The sequence below is a fragment of the Hyperolius riggenbachi genome, chromosome 4 (assembly GCF_040937935.1).
Source record: "Hyperolius riggenbachi isolate aHypRig1 chromosome 4, aHypRig1.pri, whole genome shotgun sequence".
NCBI classification, from domain to species: domain Eukaryota; kingdom Metazoa; phylum Chordata; class Amphibia; order Anura; family Hyperoliidae; genus Hyperolius; species Hyperolius riggenbachi.
This window is the reverse complement of record NC_090649.1, coordinates 156,195,286-156,219,647: the sequence shown is the minus strand read 5'-3', so window position 1 is coordinate 156,219,647 and position 24,362 is coordinate 156,195,286. Positions and strand designations below refer to the sequence as shown.

Below are 24,362 nucleotides of genomic sequence, written 5' to 3'. Positions count from 1 at the left end.
AGCAGGTCGGGATGGGTATTGTGTAATGTAGCGCAGTGAAGCTGGGAGGGAGGGAGGAAGAGGAAGCAGAGGATTGTGTAGTATAGTGCAGTGCAGCTGGAAGAGAGGTGGGGGGAACAGGGGTTAGTGAAGTGTAGTGTAGTATAGTTTGAAGTGGGCAGCAGGGGTTAGTGTAGCTTGGCTGTGTATCTTAGAGACATATTGGGAGGAGGAAAGGTCCATAAGATACTCCTGGGCCATGGACACACCACAGTGTAGTATATATTTTTTCCAGATTTTTGCCCTCTAAACTTAGGAGCGTCTTTTAGTCTCGAGCATCTTATAGTCCGAAAAATACTGTAATCGCTATATTATAATATTTATATATAGCCACGCCTTGTTTGGTAAATTCTGCATGGCATTGGTAATATATAGGCTCCTCAGCGCTAAATCCGGCCCTGCTCTTCCTGTATGCCGGCAAGCTGTATGGAACTTTTAGCATTGTACTATATGCTTTATGTTTGACAGCTCAGTATTCTACCTGCATGGACTGTATATGTGTCATCCTGTGCTACGCTGGTTTATCATCTATAAGAGTAGGAACCCACAAAAGCGGGTTTTTTTTTAGCATTTAGGATTGCTTTAAATTGCTAGTGATTTCCCTAAATGCTCTGCCAATGTAAATGGATGGGATAGATTCCACATGAGCAATCGCGATTAGGGAAATTGCAATCGCAGGACATGCAGCATTTTGGGAACGTTTTCACTCCAATGTAAAGTACATTCAAGCACATAAAGTACATAAAGTAAAGTGATGGCTAATCGCTATTGAATCACTACACATATCGATTTTTGTGTGATTTTGAATTACTGTAAACAGTAAAAAAAATAATAATAATTTGCAATGAAGAATCAGACTTAAAATCGCTATTTGCAAATCACAATCGCTGGCAAAAAGCTTACACTTTTTAAAATTGCTACCAAAATCACCATAAAATGCTCATGAAATTGCTTACAAAATGCTAATAAAAAACGCTAGTGATAGCCATTTGCGACTTGTAGTGGGTTCCAATCAGGCCTAACAGCTATGCTGCATACCATCTAAGTGGACAATTGCACATTGAACCATCACGTGTTATTGTATATACTGGTCTGCCCATGCCTTCTAGGCTTCATCACTGAACGAGTCTCTATTCAAATTGTGGTTCAGGCAGATAACTGTACTTGAGACCAATCTGGCCAGTACCACAACTACGGAGCATATTGCTACATGAATTAGGCGTGTGTGTGTGGAAGCAGTGTATGGGGGTGTGAGTGGGAGGATGCGGGGTGGCTATTTATGATTCATGGTGAGGTTTTTTTAATATGACCTTTAAAAAAATAACAAATAATAAAGTTTAATTTTTTTTCTACTTTAAATAAGTGCTGTTGTCTTCATTGGTATGCACCTCCCTCTATTCTTCCCAGACAGTACAGTTTCTGTCTCACTCTTATCGCCGTCTCTGTGTGCTGCCCTCTATGTTATGTTCCAGCTATCATATACATCCTCCTTCATGAGGAAGTATATGTGAGAGGCGAGCTTGAACATAACATAGAGGGCAGCATACAGGCACCGACAAAGGTGAGTAACCCCCCCCCCCCAGCCATATTGATCTTGGATGATTGTTCCTGGTAACCTAAGCTGCGAGCGTGTAGAGGCTTTAGCACACAATCTGACCCCACAGGTAGGTATCCCCAGAGGAGACACACGGCACACATTGTAACCCTAGAAGCACCCCAAGAGGAGATTTACACACAGTTGACTTTAATGAAGAGATACAAAGTTATGCCAATTAGTTCCAATTTTATTTATACTTCCTGAATACAGGTAAAGATTGATTTTACAATTGTTTTGGGGGTCATCTAACCCCAGGATCCAGAAGAAGGCGAAAAACCCCCCCAGAGGCAAGTTAGGTCTAATTTGTGCCTCGGAGGGGAAAAAATTCCTTCTTGACTCCTTTGTGGCAGTCGGCTTTTGCCCTGGATCCCGGGTATCTCTCCAGATCTTGCTGCCACGCTGTCTCTGCTGGGTCTGCTGGGCATCTTCTGTCTCCTCATTCTTCTTATCTTGCTAGGAGAGCCTCCTGTGAATCTTCTGTCATCTCCTCCTTCTTCTCTCACAGGGACAGCTGCCGTAGAATCTTCCTCAATGTCTTCTTGCTCCCTTCCATCTGTAGGAGAGAAGAAAGGAGCTGCGCGGCAGGGTGGTGGGGGTGGGGGATAGAGGGGAGGAAAAAGAAAGGAGTGGTGCTGGGGAGAGGAGAGAGGATCTGCGGGGGAGGGAATGGAAATCTGCACTTGGAGAAGGAAGCTGCTCTGCAAGTGGGGAGTTACCCTGGATGTGAAGGTGGAGTTGGCCAAGGAAACAGAATCATAATTATCCCAGTCCAGCCCAAGAAGCTGACACTGGGTGTTGCTCCTCAGGGCGGAGCAATGTTTGCAGCTTGCAGCTCGCTCTCACAAGCGATCTTTAACGACTTAGTAAGTCTGATCAGAGCATCCAGCTCTGATCTATGCAAGAGGGGTCTGAGCCCCTCAATGTGTCTACCACGGGGCTACAAAGCCAACCGTGGCCAAGCGGTGAAAAGAAGTCCAATCTGGTAATAGAAATCCATGGAGGGAAACCTAGGTGCACTCGTTATTGGTGGATGTTCTGCCATCTGCCTTAAATACAGGAAGCACTACTTCATCATGCACCGGTCACATCACCTCAATCAGGAGACCCATTATGTGTCTGATCAGAGCACCTAGGTCTGATCTAAGCAAGAGGGGTCTGAGCCCCACAATGTGTCTGCCACGGGGCTAAAAAGCCTCCCGTGACCATGCAGGAAAAGAGTCAAGTCCGGTAATATGGAAATCCATGGAGGGAAACCCAGGCACACTCGATATGAGCGGATGTTCCGCCATCTGCCCTAATCCAGGAAGCGCCCCTACGTCCTCGTGCGCCGGTCATCACCTCAACACAGAGATCCATTATGTGTCATATCCAATATAGAAAGCCAATATCAAGTGTTTGTGGCTGTGATGAAAATAAAGCTGTGAGAGCTCTCTAAGGTTGTTCCTGACCCTCACACTGGCCACACAGATTTCTGAGGTTACTGAGGACATGCCATTTTGCCTCTGCTGCAGCCCTAGTGGTGGAAAAGGACTGGCACCAGGGAGTCCACCCACTGATCACCTGGGAAGGAGCTGTAACTCCCCTGTTGTCAATGCTGCTCATCACCTCTTCCCACTGTCATCTCTACTCTTCACTTATAACTGCTGACACTGCTCATCACTCCTTGCTGCTGTTGTCACTGCTTGTCACCTCTTCCCACTGTCATCTCTGCTCACTTCCTCTTCCCGATGTTATTTCTGCTCATCACCCCTTACAACTGCCAATTCCCACTGTCATTGCTGCTCTTCACTCTGTGCTGCTGTCATCTCTGCTCACTACCTCTTACTGCTGTTATGTCTGTTTGTCACCTCTTCCCACTGTAGTCTCTGCTCATCATTCCTAACTGCTGTAGTCGCTGCTTGTCACCCCTTCTCACTTCCCACTGACATTGCTATTCCCTCCTCCCACTGTTATTGCTGCTTGTCACCTCTTTCTGCTGTTGTCACTGCTTGTCACCTACTCTTGCTGCCTTTTATTAGAATCTACCTATCATTACCTGCCTGCCACTAGAATCTTACAATCATTGCCTGCTGACAACTAGAATTTAACACTCACTACCTGCCTGCTACTAAAACCAACAGATTACTACCTGCTGGTCACTTTACCTATCACCTCCTGCTGCTAATTTAGGGCCCATTCACACTTGGGTGATTACTGGGTGTTTAGTGCTAATTGACTAATAGCCGGCGATTGATAGCGCTTTTAAAAGCATTAGTGCAATGTAATCTATATGACAGTGATCTCGCTGTTGCAATCACCGGAGATTTGTAATTAGTGCTAAACCCAAATGCTCTACATGCAGCATTTTTTCGCATTTTTAGAGCGATCATAATTGCAATGTATTTCAATTGCAAATTGCCATCTCTCAAAAATGTCCAGTAAAAAATATGCGATTATCACGTAAAAATTGCCACCACAAAACCATAGCGATAATCGCTATCATTTTGATATAGTAAGTGTGAATGGTCCCTTAATGCTTATTAGCAGACTGATAATAGAATATACCCATCATTTCCTGCCAGTAGAATCAGCATTTGACTGTGTGGGGGAAAGGGGTGGGGATGACACAAATTACCTCTCCTGGGATGACAGATGAGAAAAGGTCTTACAAGCTGTGAAGTCACTGTTGCTGTAACAGATCAGAAAGCCAACATGGAGGTTAGGTCATGAACAAGATAAGATAAGTGAAATATATCAACACACAGTTCATCCTATTATACACAACTATTACATACGTACTTAAGAATGTATGCATCATATACAGTATTTGTCACTTTTAGTCACTAAAGGCCCATACACACGCCGTACTAAAGGCAACGACGGGTCCGTCGTCACCTCCCGTTGGGCGGGCATTCCAGCGACAGTCCGGCGTGTGTACAGTCTGTCTGCAGACTGATAAGGCTGTTTCTGAGCGATCCGCCGGGCGGATCGCTCAGAAACAGCCTTATCAGTCCGCCGACAGACTGTACACATGCCGGACTGTCTGCTGAAAACCCGCCCAGCGGGAGGTGATGACGGACCCGTCGTTGCCTGCAGTCAGGCGTGTGTACAGGCCTTTAGGGGCATATTTACTATATCATGGTAAAACCGGCATGCAGATGGAGCGCACAGCAATCTTACCTTTATGCCAGGTACATAGTGTGTGTTGCGCAATGTTACCTTAGACATGCACGTTATACTACTTTGCATAGGTATAGGTTTATATATACAGGTCACATGGGCTGTGCTCCACAAACTGGATCATTTCCTTTTCTTCACCATTTTAAAATAATACCTTTTCAACACATCGCTAAATGAAATGTTAAATAAGTTTTGCCTGATTTAGTATCATGTCACCTTATAGTATTTTATAATTTGATAGGCATTGCTATACAAATAAAGTAATAATATGATAAGGGGAGGAGATGACTACTGAGCATTTTTAGTGCATCTGGACCATAAAGTTGTTTAAATGGAGTGAAACACACCTGTGTCCTCTAAGACCCCATTGCCACTAATGTGTTGTAAAATGCATACATGTGGATGAGTTTTTGTGTGTTTTTATCAACACATTTTTAAGGGTTTTAGTATTTTTTCTATTGAAGCGAGCAACACAGACATGCAGGCACCAGTGCATTGTGTGAGCGCTTAGAAGAGCAACATGAAAATGGAAACCTATACTAATGTTTACTGTGGATTTCAAAATAGCCATGCAGATCACATCCCACTCATTTCCAATTGGCAGAAAATGTAAGTTGATTGGAGCCAGAGCAGGAGTGGCTGTTGATCGGCGGTCCATAGCCTTACACTGCATTGAACAGTGGGACGCTGTGGTTCAATCAGATTTCAATACATTTCCTGCTGGAATCTATTGAAAATCTCATATGACAGCTGCTGTGCTGTGGCCCACTACAGTAGCTCATGTGCTGTGCCCCATGTAATGATCCCTGCAATGTGGTGCTTGTGTCCCCCTGTAGTGGCACTCATTACTGTATTCCCTGGCAGTTTACTGATCCCCCTTCTTTCCAAGAAGTTTCCGTGGCAATGCCCTGTAGCCTTCCTTTTTATAGTTTCCTTGGTGGTTTAGTGATCCTCACCTCACTTCCTTATACATTTTCTAGGTAGTCTTGTTGTTTGCTCTCTCCATTATATGGACATCCATTGTGGTCTAGTGGTCCCTTCCCCCTTATGTAATTTTCTCTGGCAGCCCAGTGCCCCCCATACATAATTCACCTCTCCAATTTTCCAGAAACAGGCGGTGCTCCCCTGCTTGCACTCAGCCAGCCTCATGATGTCATCAAGCCAGGACCTGATACTTTGGGCTCTATGAGGCTGGATGCAGTACTGGATGAGGGGGAGTGGCAATTGTCAGGCGAATGGGGGAGATGTGAGATCATACTTACCTTGGCATTGCCTCCGGCCACCAAATTGAGTTGGTCAATGAAATGCCAATAATTGTAAGCTGATACAGGGTTATGCAAATTTGTAAGCAAATTCATGAAGCTTAAAAATAGACATAGCAAATCCCACCAAGGTGGAACTCAGCTGATCTGTTTTGAAGCTCAGTAAATTTACAAATAAAAATGGCATAATCCTGCATTAACTATGAATTATTTGCATCACATTGACCATTCCTACTGATCTCTGCAGAGAGGGCAGGGAGGGGTCAGACTCCAGGGAGGACTTCCTTGGTTAGTGCAGTTAGGATCCTGGGGAGGGGGGGCAATGAATACATGTGTGCTGTGCTCATTAATTACAGCGGATGTATACCTACAACCTCATGCAGAAATTATATCCTTTCTATGCTATGGATACTGTGCTGGAATGGCAGAAATGGCAAATGACATATCAGAATGCAGACTTACCACCTTGATGTTCGAAGCCCAAACGCAAACCAGCTGGGCAGCCAACATGTCCACCTGTACTTGAGCCTCTGTGAAAAACATAAGAAAACACATTGATCAATCATACTGCTGGCACAAAATAATGTCTTCAAGATCAAATAAGATTACATTTAAGTGGTTCTAGTTTTGTAAATGAAAATGTCTCCTCCCTGTTATGGCAAACTCAGTTTGTAGTCACTGAACTCTACCTCACTGACAAAGTACTCCATGCCTGACATATGGTGTCATCATAAAAAGTGTTAGTTTCCTTATACTTAACCCCCTTATGCCATGGGCTGACGGGTATAAATGCGCACGTACATGGGAATGGCAGAATAGATGTTTATATTATAAACGCTGTATCTGCACTATATTGTCTGTGGGAGTATTATGTAACAATTCACACACCTTCATTAAAGCGGAATATAACTCAGCATTTCATCTTTGCTCTAAAACATTATTTACAGCATATTATATGCAACCAGCATTTTTTTTTTACTAGACCAGCATTCAAAGGGTTACACACAGAGCTTGAAAGTTCAGTGCAGAAATGTGAACACATCAGAAGTTGTAGTTTGTAGATTATGTTATTTTGTGTTTACTTAAATGTATCAAGTGAGGAATGTGACGTATTCTCTGACTGTGGAGAAGCAGCTGACACAGACAGAGAGTCAAAGCATGTTTGCCTTCACTACATAATGAATAAAACCACTTATTAATAAAATGCAAAGTCAGCTCACAAAGCAAAAAACTGTACTTTTGGGAACCTATAACTTCTAAATGTATAATAATACTTATGCACATTGCACAAATGCAAATATGATAACCATATGGCATATAAAAAGTAGGAAAACATGTTTTTATTGAATATTATGTCGGGGTTTTAAACCGTTTTAATAAGCTTTTTGTTCCTCCAGTTATCACATTACAATTGATAGTTTGAAAGTTGCATTTGCTGACTGAGGATGATGCATTTTCCACAATTAAAGGCTGATCCGCACTACAAGAGCTTTTTAAACGCCAGAGAAAAGCTGTAGCTAATGCAGTACTATGGGGGATTTCTACAAAATCACATCACTCCAGTGAGAACACACACATAGCGTAACATTAGCAAGAGCTTTTAAAATCATAAAGCGCTTACAAAAGCTCTTGTAGTGTGAATTAGCCCTAAAAGGGTTTTGTAAATCTTGCAGCTGTATGATACAGTATATTGCGTGACATCTGTTGAAAATCTATCGCTATGCAACTGTTGGATGCAGTGCAATGCTATGGGCCACTGAGCTACCTCCACCACCACCGATTGTTCAAGAAAAAGTCAATCAAATGTACTATTATGTGGCATGTTGGGCTATAGATTGCCATTATGTGCATGGCCTGCCTTAGCATGGGTCTCTCAGAAGCAGAATACTACTAGACAGTGTGATGGGATTCCCTATTTATCACATGAGGGTATGTATAATTCTTTCACCAATTACATTTAGCTCTGGGACAACAACTGTCAGAGTGTAAGTATGTGGCAGTTACCAATACTCAACCATATAAGCTTTGTAAAACAGACCCTTTAGATTGTAAGCCTTTGGCACTTCGACCCCCCTCCCCCCTTCCCTCTGTGTGTCCTTCCTAATCTTGCTACCCCAGAAATGACACACTAACATGACATGGACTAACTGGGACTTGATTTGCTGGGTCTCTGTAAAACGCATTTTATACCCTGTTTGTATGTATAACCTTGTGCTATGTTTTGCTACCTCTCTGTCACCCCTTGTTTACAATGTATGTATCCTTATTTATTGCCCAGCACTGCATAATATGTTGGCACTTTATAAATACAATAAATAATAATAATGTGCTATTTTGGCACTCTTTCCATTGCTCAGCTAAGCTTGCACAATCCTCTTATTAAGAGATCTCATTTCCCACACCTGACCCTAAACTCCCATCATAAGGGTTACCCTGTTTCCTAAAAGCTAGGACTGACTTCCTCCCAACATTAACCCCTTCCTGACCACCCCCCCTAATATTAACCTCTTTCTGGTGGCTAACCCTAACCTTCCCCTCACCCTGTGCTGGTTTCCATTATGCAGTGCAGGACGCACGGCTCTGCGTTGCACGTGGTTCCCCTGGGGTGATTGTGCGGGCACAATCACCCCAAAATGTGTGCAACTATGTGGTGCGCTTCAGTGGTGAATGGCAGCGCATGTATGGAAACATAAGAGAGTGCAGTCTATGCACTCTCTGATGTACCTGCGATCGCGTTTCCATAAGTGCGGCTAAAAGCACGCATATGGAAACAAACTCTAACAACTAAAGCTTACCACCTGCTACACTAACTCCTAAACCAAAGGTCCCTTTTAGGGATGCTCGAATAACGAATTCGGATGAAATCCAAATAGATGTTATTCAGATTTCATCCTGCTAATTAAATCACCTGTGCGGGTGGGCGAGGGGGGTTAATCTTACCCATCAGGCGTCTTCTTCACTCGTCCCTTGGCGCCTCCCACGATGCGTTCCAATCTGCCGTCACGTGATTACAAGCACTTCCTCCTTCCGGGTTGAAGGAGGAAGTGTATAGTCACGTGACAGCGGATTGGAGCGCATCATGGGAGGCACCGAGGGACGAGCAAAGAAGACGCCTGATGGGTAAGATTAACCCCCCCTCGCCCACCCGCACAGGTGATTTAATTAGCAGGATGAAATCTGAATAACACCTATTCGGATTTCATCTGAATTCCTTATTTGAGCATGCCTGGTCCTTTTCCCACTTGATCACATCAGGAAATGGAAGTGCAGATGCAAAGCACAGGATTTCCATTTCAGTGTGATTTCCGGCAATATATTGGGATCTCACTTTTTACAATAAATTTGCATATTTTGACGACAACGCATGAATGAGGAGATCCGACAGTGCATTCTATGCACTTCTGATGTTCCTCTGGATCACATTGCACAGCATTCCCAAAAACATTGGGAAAACCGTGCTATGGGGGTAAGGGGCCTAACACTTCTACCCTATAGCCTAATCCTAACCAATAACCAAAACATTGGCTTACATTCCATCACCTGCAGTGTTTGGTGTTTCTGGTAAATCATAGCTGAAATGCCAACTCCAATGTCCAAATGTCCTTGTGTGGCATTTTACTTACAATAAACAGAAAAAAGTAATGGATATATTAGTCCCTTTACAAGCCTCTTACCTTGCCTAGCAAGGGCATCACGCAGGGCCCTTTTAGTTTTCTTCAATTCCCAAGCCTGCTGGATGGCCTGGGAAAGCTGAATCCTCCTGTCCAATGGCGTCAGGGCCCGAGGGTGGCATGGGCAGTCGGCGTTGTCCTTTCCGATGTCGTCTGGTCCTGTCGTCTGGGCCTTGGGGAGGTGGCTGGGAAAGGCGGTCTGCTTGGTCCTGTCCTGATGCCGAAAAGAGAATCACATATTGCATTATGAATGGACACAGAAAACAATCTCTATTCTACCTAATTAGCACTAATTCAATTTAGGATGACCAGCTCAGTGCCAAAAAATATTTTAGTTCCCAATAAATACGTTCAGCATTGACTCCGCTACCTGGTGTGTCTTTCAACTAAGGGGGGGCATTTTCCTCAGACTCAGCAGGACATGGAGACCACCAGGAGACAAGCTGACACTTCACCCATCATGTTTGGCAGCTAGTGGCAAAACAATGGAGCTTGTGGCCATAGCGCACACCCTGGGAAGGATCAATGCAAAGATACCGGCCAGCTTCCCTACTAGATTGCACATTATTCTGACAGACTGAGCAATTGCAGTTCATTAAGTGCATTTATAAATAAATAAAACCTTGAGAATCCCCCATGAGGAGATGAATTAGTCCAAAACCTGTCAGATTATTACTACCTACTGTAAGTGACAGTGCCATAGGAAAACAGTAATATATAGTTGTTTTACTCTGGTAAAAATGTACATTTATATGTATGAATTTAAAATGTTACACTTTTTCACAATAGTTATCTTTAATGCAACTTTACCACAACAAAATAGTGTGAAAGGGACCTTAAAGTGCACGCTGCCTCAGAGATGGGGGAAAAGATGACTTTTACTTACTGGGGCTTCTTCCAGCCCCCTGACTGGCTGAGTCACTGACCATGGGAGGGGGTGGTCCCAGCTGCATGCTTCCTTCATCGCACTCCCATGTCAGGGAGCATTTATAGAAACATCTAACTGTGTACATGCAGAACGCTCCCAGGAACAGGAGAGGAAGCGTGGCTGAGACAATGTATATACTATGGGGGGGGGGGGGGGGGGCTGGCAGAAGACCCAGGTAAGCAAAAGTCTCAGGTTTACTTTACTTTAAACAAAAAAGTTACACAAAATAAGCTGTACCTGGTGAAATGCCTGTTCACAACAATAGAGGTAGCTGCTCACTACTCTGCAGTGCATGTTCCATACCTCTGCCCAGACTCCCCATTTAGTAAGGCAGTGCTGCTCATACTCCCTGCACCATAACAATGCACCTGGAGTAATGGAGATGGGCAGATTCATTCACTTGTATTGCATAGGGTTGCATCACCCCCCACTGCACCGCTGCCTGTGGGAACTATTTTATTTACCTCATTTACACTACTTTTTCATCACCAGGTACTGAAACAATGTTCTACAGATTACAGTACATAGTTAGGCTAAAAATAAGTTTTATTCTATGATGGTTTATCAGCACGGTGGCATAGTGGATAGCACTCTCGCCTTGCAGCGCTGGGTCCCTTGTTCAAATCCCAGCCAGGGCACTGCATGGAGTTTGTATGTCCTCCCCTTGTCTGCGGGGTTTCCTCCAGGTATTTCAATTTCCTCCCACATCCCAAAAACATACAGATAAGTAAATTGGCATCCCTCAAAATTGGCCCTAGACTACAATATATACAATACATACTGTACATAGACAAAAGACTATGGTAGGGAATAGGGATTAAATTGTGAGCCCTTCTGAGGGACAGTTAAGTGACAATACAATATACACTGTACAGCTAATGTCAGCGCTATATAAATACTAATAATAAGATGAAGTGAAATCCTGCATCCCAGCTGGTCTAAAGAAATGTGATGACCCTCTAAAAGCAATAAGTTGCAGTAGGGAAGCACACTAATACTCACCAGAGATAACTGGACTTCATGGCGTGTGACAGCATCAGTGCTCGGTGTGTGGACAAGAGGACGTCTGGAGAAGAGACGAACCACTGCAGAAAAATAGAATCACATTAAGCATCAAGAAATTCGACACTTTTTTTTATTTCTCATTAAGGTTGTTCAAACACACAAATAAAAGAATAACAAATGTTTAGTGATGTCCGAGACCTTCTTAAGCAAATCAAGTTGATTTGGCAATGGTGGATAAGGAACAGGCATCCACTTGCTGCAAAGGACACAACTGGCAAAAGACTATGGGGCTGATTCAATAAACTAAATAGCGTGAGTAACCCCCTGTTAATTGTGCTATTGCCACAGCGTGCCTTAAACACTTCGCATCCAGACCTTGTTTTCCCCTTCTGGACTAGAGCAGTTTTGACATGTCCCTATTTAAACAGCCATAACTTTATCCCTACTCATTTCCTGCAAATAACGAGCACTACACTTGTCCCGCTCTGAGCCCTTTCGGGTCCAGTAACTTTAAAAGACATGATCCCCGCACTTTTATTGGCCCAATAGGCTAGTTATTACTTTACCCTAAGGCCGGCTTCAAATTGCAGATTGTAGGTGCAGCGACCACACTGCACCTCCAAAAATAGGCCTTCTGGGATTACTTAGTTAGTATGCGGTAATCCCCGTCTGGCATCCGGCCAAGCAGGATGTGACGCTCACTTCCTGTTGGGCAATTGATGACATGCGCAGAAGTCTATTGTTGAAATACGCTTCCAAGTAGGCGCAACTCTGAAAACTGCGGCAGGTTTTTCAATTTCATGCGCGTTACCATAGACTTACATGACTTCCGGTCCGACGCATGGTAATCTAGGTATGGACGCATGTTAGATAGGACTCTTCTGGCGCAGCGTACGGCAACGTGGGAAGCGTGAGCTCCCCCATAGACTTTCATTAGGCTGCGGTGGGGTGCTGCACCGCCTCAGTGTGAAAGGGCCCTTAGGATGTAGTTGCTTTGGCAACATAGAAAGGCCCATTAACTACAACCCCCCATAAAGTGCAGAAGCTGCCCAAGTTTCTACTACTGTACTTTTGGATTCATATGCTATGACAACATGGAAAGGCCTCAAGAAATTACGACTTTACTGAAGGGAATATGCTAAGGTTAAAAAGCTAAGTTGATATAGTAACATGGGAATGGTCTCAATAAGTACTAATGTGCAAAAAGGCAGTGGCATAGCTAAGGAGCTGTGGGCTTCTGCCCTTTTGCCCTCATGTGCTCTATACATAGCAATTGATATGGTGCACCAAAACCTGTCAATGGCAACTACAGTGTCAGAGGTGCAAGAAGGGGATGAGGGACAGTTTGTTAATGATTACTACTATTCAAAGCATCTATAAAAGTGATTATTATGAGCACAGGACCAATAGAAAACTAATAATGCAGTTGAGGGAGGGCCCCTTGGGGACACTCTGGCTCAAGGGCCCTGATGCGGTCGCAACCTCTGCAACCCCTATTACTACGCCCCTGCAAAAGGGTACATTTGCAAAAGTGAAAGGCCAACATTTCTTGACATAAGGGTGCAGTTGCCATGGCGTTGTGCGTTTTGTAAGATTTATTTTTATAAAAACCAGACTTGATTGATGATGTATTTCCAATTCCTGTTGACTTCCTAGCAATTTGCATAAAATGCATATAAAAAATGCTTACAAATTGCATACATACCATAGCTGCACCTGCTGGAGGTGGGCTCATGCAGCATCATTTGAAAAATAACTGCCACTGCTGGAGGCGGGCTCATGCAGCATCATTTGAAAAATAACTGCCAGTGCTGGAGGTGGGCTCATGCAGCATCATTTGAAAAATAACTGCCACTGCTGGAGGTGGGCTCATGCAGAATCATTTGAAAAATAACTGCCAGTGCTGGAGGTGGGCTCATGCAGCATCATTTGAAAAATAACTGCCACTGCTGGAGGTGGGCTCATGCAGCATCATTTGAAAAATAACTGCCTGTGCTGGAGGTGGGCTCATGCAGCAGCATTTGAAAAATAACTGCCACTGCTGGAGGTGGGCTCATGCAGCTTTACAAAAACGCATATGTTTGCATTCTGCAATGTGCATTTTTAAAACTGCTGGCTGAACTTGCTGCATATTTTTCCAAAATGCATCTAATGCACACATGATGTAATGTATGTATCTATGGGGACGCAGAGGTATATCGTTTATGCGCGGTTTGTATGCGGTTTTTTTAACCAACCAACCAACCAACCTTTGCGCATGCACAATGTAAAAAAAACTGTGACGAAATTTAAAAAAACCTGCATCACCATAGATTTACATGACTTCCGGTCTGCTGCACGTCGCCGCATAACCACACGTAGGTTTGACCTCACATGGCGAAAACGCCACTTCCGTCGCATCGCACCTCATCGGTATGAAAGTCCCCATAGACTTTCTGCGGTGTAGTGGGGTAAAAATACCGCACCGCACCTTCCCAGTGGGACAGGGCCCTAAAACTGCTAGCATGAAATGGTTACTACCATATAACAACTTAATCCCCCCTCTCGGGTGAGCACAATCACGTTGGGAGAGGAAACGGCAGGTGGTATAAATCATACGCCGCATCAGCCGAGGGCAGCCACAAGTGCGGCATAGGATTTACCTACTACAGTCCCTAAAGGGTTAAAGGACCACTCCAGCAAAAAAAGTAAGGAGTTAAAATCTGACAGAACTGACAGGGGGATTCTCAGGGTTTTATTTCTTTACATAAGCATGTCCTGAACAGCAGTTGCTAAGTCTAACTGTGATTAGGGAGGCTGGCTGGCTGGTATCTTAGTATTTTGGCAGTTGGACTTAGCAACTGCCATTCAGAAAATGCAAAGAAAACACTGAGAAACACGATTTTAAATGCTTACTTTTTTCGCTGGATGGAGTGGTTCTGTTATGAAGAGAACACTGCACTGGGCCATAGAGCTCCTAAGCTACCCCACTGGAGAGGGCATCTAGTCATCCCCTCCCTTGGAAAACCTCAATGGCTGATCTCATCAACATCTAGGGGAAATACAGGTATGTGGAAACATGTTGTGATATTGTGTGTGCTGCTGATACTTACAATGTCCAGCGAGTGTCCTGAGTCTGTGACAGACGACGGATAACCCCCAGGTAGCGTCCAGGAGTACCAGGATGACCCAAACACAGAAGACTATTTGCCAAAACATGTTTCAGCGAGTAGTAATAGCCAAAGTTAGGGAGTACTCCAGAGATGCTGCTGCATTCACTGCTGCTCGGTCTGGAGTGTCAGGTGAGGTGAGATGATGCCACTTATATAGAGGGGAGCTCATGCAGCAGCGTGTGACCATAGCTGCCACTGCTGGGGGCGGGCTCATGCAGCATCATGTGACCATAGCTAATGACAACAGATAGCACAGCAATAATAATGATTAGCATGGTGCTTTTTCTCTACTACGATATACAGAATACAGAAGCAGTGAGTACAATTATATTTGTAGAAAACTAGCTGAAAGCCCGGCATTGTCCGGGTATGTATTTGGCTGGTGTTGGCTCCGCCCACTTTTTCTAACCCTAACACACGATCAGGGCTAGAACCCACTACAAAATGCTATCGCTAATCGCAATCGCTAGCGTTTTTAATGAGCGTTTTTTAAGCAATTTCATGAGCAATTGCTGGCGATTTTGGTAGCATTTTTAAAAAGTTTCAGCTTTTTGCCAGCGATTGTATAAGGATTAGGGTTTTTAATTCTGATTGGTCCTTTCAATTCATTTTAATTTTGTTACAGTGTGCAGTAATGTAAAAACGCCAGTAAAATCGCTCTGTGTAGGTTTTGATGAGCAATTATGCCAGCGTTTATATAGTTTATATAGTTGTAGAAACGGTAACGCTAATCACTAAAGCTAAAATTGATGCATATCCTGCGTTTGCGATTTTGGTAATCGCAATCGCTCCAGTGGAATTTGGCCCATCCATTAACATTAGCTGAGCATTTAGGGAAATTGCTAGTGTTTTGAATTGCTCCCTAAACGCTCACAAAATCGCTCTAGTGGTTTTGAGCCCTCACTCAATTACTCAATGACCTGGTTTGTGAGCTTTGCGGTCTTTTACATCAATAATTTGTATTGAAATGAAACAAATCTGATTGGCTGTGGCTCTACCCCCTTTTCTGAATTTGAACCCCAGTCACCCAATGACCAACTGTACCAGGTTTGAGGCTTGTGTCATTATTAGTGCAAAAATGGCAGCAATTAAATATTCCCCCTAGTCAATAGGTGAATTTTGATTGGCTTTTGTAGTCCCCACCCACTTTTCTGAATATTAATCGCAGTGACCCAGTGACCAACTGTGCAAAGTTTGAGAACCCTGCCATTAACAGTGTAAGAATGGCTGCAATTTACATTTTCCCAGTGAAATCTGGATTTGTCTCCGCCCACTTTTTTGGTTATGGGGATAAAAAGTATCATATATTTTATTCCAGGCAATGTACTATGTGTGTTCCAAATTTCATTCAAATCAGTTCAGCCATTGTTGCGTGATTGAGTAACAAACATCCAAACCAGCATTTACAGGTATAATATTAGTGAGATTACTATTTAATCTATACACAGCCGCTCTGGTTTTTTAACAATGTTCCCTATTTTTGAAGCATATACCTCTGCTCCTCAGATGTGCCTCTTTCAGGCTTTATATACAGCTTTGTGTAAATAAAGGTATAATTTAAAACCCGTTTTCAGGATTATTTTTTTTTACATATTCACACATTGCACATTTACCTATACAGGTAGTCCCCGACTTATGAACGCCCGACTTACGAACGACCCGCCGATACGAACGGCATGTATTCAGTGTTTCCATGGGAACAAGCAATTTTTTTTTCAAATTGGACTTTCGATTTTAAAAAATTCAAAGAAAAAATGGCTTTTAAACATGTATAAGCAGGTACAGAGGACAGAGGTGACACAGAGGGGGACACTGGAGGCACAGGGGGGCACAGAGGAGGTACAGAGGACAGAGGTGACACAGATGGGGACACTGGAGGCACAGGAGGCACAGAGGAGGTACAGGGGACAGAGGTGACACAGAGGGGGACACTGGAGGCACAGGGTGCACAGAGGAGGTACAGAGGACAGAGGCGACACAGAGGGGGACACTGGAGGCACAGGGGGCACAGAGGAGGTACAGAGGACAGAGGTGACACAGAGGGGGACACTGGAGTCACAGGGGGGCACAGAGGAGGTACAGAGGACAGAGGTGACACAGATGGGGACACTGGAGGCACAGGAGGCACAGAGGAGGTACAGAGGACAGAGGTGACACAGAGGGAGATACTGGAGGCACAGGGGGCACAGAGGAGGTACAGAGGACAGAGGTGACACAGAGGGGGACACTGGAGGCACAGGGGGCACAGAGGAGGTACAGAGGACAGAGGTGACACAGAGGGGGACACTGGAGGCACAGAGGAGGTACAGAGGACAGAGGTGACACAGAGGGGGACACTGGAGGCACAGAAGGCACAGAGGAGGTACAGGGAACAGAGGTGACAAAGAGGGGGACACTGGAGGCACAGGGGGCACAGAGGAGGTACAGAGGACATAGGTGACACAGAGGGGGACACTGGATGCACAGGGGGCACAGAGGAGGTACAGAGTACAGAGGTGACACAGATGGGGACACTGGAGGGACAGGGGGCACAGAGGAGGTACAGAGGACAGAGGTGACACAGAGGGGGACACTGGAGGCACAGGAGGTACAGGGGACAGAGGTGACACAGAGGGGGACACTGGAGGCACAGGGGGGCACAGAGGAGGTACAGGGGACAGAGGTGACACAGATGGGGACACTGGAGGGACAGGGGGCACAGAGGAGGTACAGAGGACAGAGGTGACACAGATAGGGACACTGGAGGGACAGGAGGCACAGAGGACAGAGGTGACACAGAAGGGGACACTGGAGTCACAGGGGGGCACAGAGGAGGTACAGGGAACAGAGGTGACACAGATGGGGACACTGGAGGCACAGAGGAGGTACAGGGGGCAGAGGTGACACAGAGGGGGACACTGGAGACACAGGGGGGCACAGAGGATAGAGGTGACACAGAAGGGGACACTGGAGGCACAGGGGGCACAGAGGAGGTACAGAGGACAGAGGTGACACAGAGGGGGACACTGGAGGCACAGGAGGCACAGAGGAGGTACAGAGGACAGAGGTGACACAGAGCAGGACACTGGAGGCACAGGGGGCACAGAGGAGGTACAGGGGACAGAGATAGCACATTGTTCCGAGTTAAGAACAGATTCAGGTTAAGAACAAACCTACAGTCCCTATCTCGTTCGTTAACCGGGGACTACCTGAATATGGAAACGCATGAGATCTGACAGCTCATGTTAATCAATAGGCAGGTTCACATCACTTGCGTTTTTCTGTGTATGGCAAGAAAGCTTGCAGCGTGTTTCATTTTCCATCATTTCATATACAGCTTACAGTGGAAAGTGTTGTTCTGCTGCCATGCTTACATGTGTGTGTGTTGTATGTGTCAGAAACATCATGCAAAAGTGGGAAAATAGTGCGACTTTACAATAAAAGGCAAAGGGACTGTACACACTGGCTGTGTTGCGTTACATTTTTATAATTGCAAAGCCTTTTAAAAAATAATGAAAATCATGATGAACTGTACACAGTGGTGCCATGAACATCGCAATCACAGTGACTTCAGTGCTTTTGGAGTGCTGCGTTTGAAAAACCGCATACAAAAATGTGATGCAATTTCGTTGCATTTTTTCGAGGTCAAATCCCATTGCAAATTCTTGTTGAAGGACTTTTAGACAATCACTAATAACAAGAAAATGAAAATGCGTTGAAAAATGCAAACAAAAACGCTAACGCATTGCAAAAACACAAGCATACGATTTTAAAATAGTATTGTGTTTATGATTGCGCTTGGCGATTTTCAGCGTGTACAGGCCCTTATGCCTGCATTACAAATAAAGCGTAATGGCACACCTTACTAAAAGCCACTCATTTTGAAATCTGGTGTGCCCCATGCACATTGCAACAAATTCACTGTGAACTTACTCTTAGTAAGTTCACACCGGGTATCGCAAAACGCTAGCAAAATCGCTAGTGTTTTGTGATGGGAATTTTTTCACATATTTTTTTACTGGACAATTTTGTGATTTTTGAGCAGTCAGGATTCACCTTTTTTAACATTACACTCACGATCACTCTAAAATCGTAAAAAAGCGCTGCATGCAACGCATTCGCGTTTTCTGCAAATCGAGCAGTGAGATCACTGCCATATACTTTAACCACTTCAGCCTAACTGGACGAAAATGTTCGTCCAGTTAGGCTGCGCACACTCCCGATCAGTGAAAGGGATTATAAAACCCTTTTGCTGATCGGACCTCCCTGGAGAAAAGCCGACAGCGTCTCTTCACACGCTGCGGCTTTTCTGAGCTCTGGTCTCCTTTCTTCTGCCTGGGAGCGAGATCGATCCCAGGACTTTTTGACTTTGGCCATCTTGTGGCCAAATAGCAAATTACACCAAAAACAAACTGTGTTAAATAAATACTTTTTTATACATTAAAAAACCCGTTTACCTCCCACACCAAAAAATACCCACATACAAGTTTAAATAAAAAAAAAAAAATTACAATAATAATAAAAAAAAAAACATAAATAGTTACCTAAGGGTCTGAACTTTTTAAATATGCATGTCAAAGGAGTATATCAATATGATTTATTAAATTATGGGCTTCTAAATAGTGATGGACGCAAATTGAAAAAATGCACCTTTATTTCCAAATTGAATATCGGCGCCATACATCGTGATAGGGACATAATTTAAATGGTGTAATAAGCGGAACAAATTGGTAAATAAAGTACATAGGTTTTAATTATGGTAGCATGTATTAATTTCAAACTATAATGGCCAAAAGCTGAGGAATAATGATTTTTTTCCATTTCTTTCTTAATATTCCTGTTAAAATGGATTTACAATAAATTAATTCTCAGCAAAATGTATCACCCACAGAAAGTCTACTTGGTGGCGAAAAAAACAAGATATAGATCCATTCATTGTGCCGAGTAGTGATAAAGTTATTAGCAAATGAATGGGAGGTGAAAATTGCTCAGATGCAAAAGAATTTCAACCCTGTGGGCTTAAGTGGTTAAATACCCTAGTGCTTTTCAAAGTGCTAGCAATCACCGGCAACTCCAAAATCTGTGGAAAACGCTTGCAAATGACCACAGTGTGAATGGGCCCTTAGGCCGTTTTACATCTACTTTTTGCGTTGTAGTAGGGAGGTAATTCTCCTGCCGCATCCCAACACAAAAAATGACAAACATATGACCCTGCAGCTTCCTGCTAGGTAGGAAGTACATCACTGGGTTTCCCGTCAGTCTGGGCATGTGCGCTGCAACCCACCACACTCCATTATTTACACTACGTGCTTGCGGTAAGGTGCTGTTGCCCTTGCATCGGCTCAGATACTTCTGGCGCACCACAAGAGACCACAGTAAGGGCCCTTTTACATGGGCAGTTGAACTGCATGCTCAGTGAGAAGTTACCAAGCAGCAGCAACAGGGACGGATTTGTACTCTTTACCGCTCAAGGCCAGTGTCACCAGCCACCCCCCTTTAATATAGGTAGCGAGATGACCCCTCAGCTCTTCCCTCCAGTATAGGTAGCGAGATGACCTCTCCCTCTTTCCCTCCAGTATAGGTTCCTCTTCCTTTCCATTTCCGATGCTGCCCAAGTTCATAACCGACGGCCACAATGCAAACGTGCACAGAGAGCAAGGTGGCTGCTGCACAGGCGGGTAGCAGCAGAGTACCGCGGTCAGGTGCTCGCCTGATTTTTCTGCATTGCAGCATTTGCAAGCTTGCAAATGCTGCACTAGTTTAGCCTGCTGCTTTGGTGCCCTTACTCCTGTGGTGCCCTAGGCCATGGCCTAGGAGGCCTTGGCCTAAATCCGGCCCTGAGCAGCAAACATTTACCAGGCAGCAGCAAGCAGTTGTTAGAGTTTGACAGTCTTTTCACTGCCTATCAACTGCTCAATTGAAAGGACCCTTAGTGTGAACGTCTCCATAGACTTTCCTTGCTTTTCTTTGCGGCAAAATAGGGTAATGAGCATAGCAAGGAAAATGAGCAGCGCTACTTAAAAATAGACTAGTGCCTACCTGCAAAAGAGTGCAAGCCCCACTTGTGGGGTCGAATACACACCGAGCATACACATGACCTGTCTACCACTAGAGGAGGATGTTAGTTTCCATTAACAGCTTGCATGCAACCTATTAAGTACTCGTCCCTCCCACTGCGAAGAAGTCAATCCTCCATGGGAGGGGCCTAACACTAACTAAATCCTAACCTATGTATATGCATAGCCTGCATGCGGCTAATCAAATAAAATCGAAAATTGCGCAAAAAGTGGATTAGCGCAACACCAGGCCGCCTCCGAATGGCCTCCATCAGAGATGCGCTGAGCCCCCTCAGGAACTACAAACGCACCTTGAACCCAAACAGAAGCTCTGCATATACACCAAAAGCATGGCTGTTTAGTGGGAGCAGCTGACCAAAAACGAATTACATTAGTACATAGCAAGGAAAATGAGCAGCACTACTTAAAAACAGACTAGTGCCTACCTGCAAAAGAGTGCAAGCCCCACTTGTGGGGTCGAATACACACCGAGCATACACATGACCTGTCTACCACTAGAGGAGGATGTTAGTTTCCATTAACAGCTTGCATGCAACCTATTAAGTACTCGTCCCTCCCACTGCGAAGAAGTCGATCCTCCATAAGAGGGGCCTAACACTAACTAAATCCTAACCTATGTATATGCATAGCCTGGGTGCGGCTAATCAAATAAAATCGAAAATTGAAAATTGCGCAAAAAGTGGATCAGCGCAACACCAGGCCGCCTCCGAATGGCCTCCATCAGAGATGCGCTGAGCCCCCCCAGGAACTACAAACGCACCTTGAACCCAAACAGAAGCTCTGCATATACACCAAAAGCATGGCTGTTAAGTGGGAGCAGCTGACCAAAAACAAATTACATTAGTACATAGCAAGGAAAATGAGCAGCGCTACTTAAAAACAGACTAGTGCCTACCTAACTAACATCCTCTCCTCTAGTGGTAGACAGGTCATGTGTATGCTCGGTGTGTATTCGACCCCACAAGTGGGGCTTGCCCTCTTTTGCAGGTAGGCACTAGTCTGTTTTTAAGTAGCGCTGCTCATTTTCCTTGCTATGTACTAATGTAATTCGTTTTTGGTCAGCTGCTCCCACTTAACAGCCATGCTTTTGGTGTATCTGCAGAGCTTCTGTTTGGGTTCAAGGTGCGTTTGTAGTTCCTGGGGGGGCTCAGCGCATCTCTGATGGAGGCCATTCGGAGGCGGCCTGGTGTTGCGCTGATCCACTTTTTGCGCAATTTTCAATTTTCGATTTTATTTGATTAGCCGCACCCAGGCTATGCATATACATAGGTTAGGATTAAGTTAGTGTTAGGCCCCTCCCATGGAGGATTGACTTCTTCGCAGTGGGAGGGACGAGTACTTAATAGGTTGCATGCAAGCTGTTAATGGAAACTAACATCCTCCTCTAGTGGTAGACAGGTCATGTGTATGCTCGGTGTGTATTCGACCCCGCAAGTGGGGCTTGCACTCTTTTGCAGGTAGGCACTAGTCTGTTTTTAAGTAGCGCTGCTCATTTTCCTTGCTATGTACTAATGTAATTCGTTTTTGGTCAGCTGCTCCCACTTAACAGCCATGCTTTTGGTGTATATGCAGAGCTTCTGTTTGGGTTCAAGGTGCGTTTGTAGTTCCTGGGGGGGCTCAGCGCATCTCTGATGGAGGCCATTCGGAGGCGGCCTGGTGTTGCGCTGATCCACTTTTTGCGCAATTTTCAATTTTCGATTTTATTTGATTAGCCGCACCCAGGCTATGCATATACATAGGTTAGAATTTAGTTAGTGTTAGGCCCCTCCCATGGAGGATTGACTTCTTCGCAGTGGGAGGGACGAGTACTTAATAGGTTGCATGCAAGCTGTTAATTTAAACTAACATCCTCCTCTAGTGGTAGACAGGTCATGTGTATGCTCGATGTGTATTTGACCCCACAAGTGGGGCTTGCACTCTTTTGCAGGTAGGCACTAGTCTGTTTTTAAGTAGCGCTGCTCATTTTCCTTGCTATGTACTAATGTAATTCGTTTTTGGTCAGCTGCTCCCACTTAACAGCCATGCTTTTGGTGTATATGCAGAGCTTCTGTTTGGGTTCAAGGTGCGTTTGTAGTTCCTGGGGGGGCTCAGCGCATCTCTGATGGAGGTCATTTGGAGGCGGCCTGGTGTTGCACTGATCCACTTTTTGCACAATTTTCAATTTTCGATTTTATTTGTTTAGCCGCACCCAGGCTATGCATATACATAGGTTAGGATTTAGTTAGTGTTAGGCCCCTCCCATGGAGGATTGACTTCTTCGCAGTGGGAGGGACGAGTACTTAATAGGTTGCATGCAAGCTGTTAATGGAAACTAACATCCTCCTCTAGTGGTAGACAGGTCATGTGTATGCTCGGTGTGTATTCGACCCCACAAGTGGGGCTTGCACTCTTTTGCAGGTAGGCACTAGTCTGTTTTTAAGTAGCGCTGCTCATTTTCCTTGCTATGTACTAATGTAATTCGTTTTTGGTCAGCTGCTCCCACTTAACAGCCTTGCTTTTGGTGTATATGCAGAGCTTCTGTTTGCGTTCAAGGTGCGTTTGTAGTTCCTGGGGGGGCTCAGCGCATCTCTGATGGAGGCCATTCGGAGGCGGCCTGGTGTTGCGCTGATCCACTTTTTGCGCAATTTTCAAAATAGGGTAATGCAATGCAGGTTTCATCCTCAAGTACAAAAGGGGCTTCAAGTGCAAGGAAAGCTCAGGTGGATTCTGAAGGTTTTGTTTATTTTAAAAGCACTCCCTGAAAGGTAGCAGCAAAGTCCAGCTGCCAAATTAGTGTGCCTGCCACTGCAGTCACTGTCTGACTCACAACTTCTCTCTGGCTGGTGGATGCTTGTTCTCAGTCTCAGGCTGCAGCTACACTAGAGCTATGTGCCGATCTCCACCTCTGTCTCCCAGGGGCGTTGCTAGCATCCTAAGAGATCCACTGCACTTTCGGGCACTCCAGACAGAAAATGGGTGTTCACATGCACCAGAATGTGGGTGTGGTCATGGGTGGAGCCAAATTTGCATGAACTTAATAGTAGTCTAAGTCGGCTTGCCCATAAAGATGTTAGATAAATGGAGCCCCCTCTCCATTAATACAAAAAAAAATGCAGCATATCACATAAATAGGCAGTTTCACTTAACAGGCAGAATTACTTGGCTTCTGTGCTGGCTGGTCTGGCTTTCTGCTGGGTGGGCTGGCCTTCCAACAGGTTATCTGTCAGTTACCCAAAGTATTCCCTGACCTTCTAGTGGACCCCCTCCCATGCTCCCACGCAGAGGCGGGACAAGGTCCTCCAGCACCCAAGGCTGAGACACCAAAGTGCGCCCCTCCATCCCTGCCACCCGAGCTATCACACACTGATTGCTATTAGACTAAGAGGTGCCACAGGACCCACAAGCTCCCCAACACCTTAATCTCTAGTTATCTGGCTTGCAGTCACTGCTATGTAACCCCTTTTATTATTTCTTTCTGCTTCAAACTCAATTAGGAATGACAGCTGAATGAATT

General features: G+C 44.8%; 1 protein-coding gene across 2 annotated transcripts in view; it reads left to right on the top strand.

Annotated features, from left to right (window-relative positions):
- The first annotated feature begins 14,522 nt into the window (after positions 1-14,522).
- Positions 14,523-24,362, top strand: part of IGSF10 (immunoglobulin superfamily member 10) — a 163,123-nt gene continuing 153,283 nt past the window's right edge. For both annotated transcript variants that reach the window (XM_068280840.1, XM_068280839.1), the window contains exon 1: positions 14,523-14,707. The gene's annotated coding sequence lies outside the window, so the exon portion shown is untranslated. The remainder of the gene's footprint in view (positions 14,708-24,362) is intronic.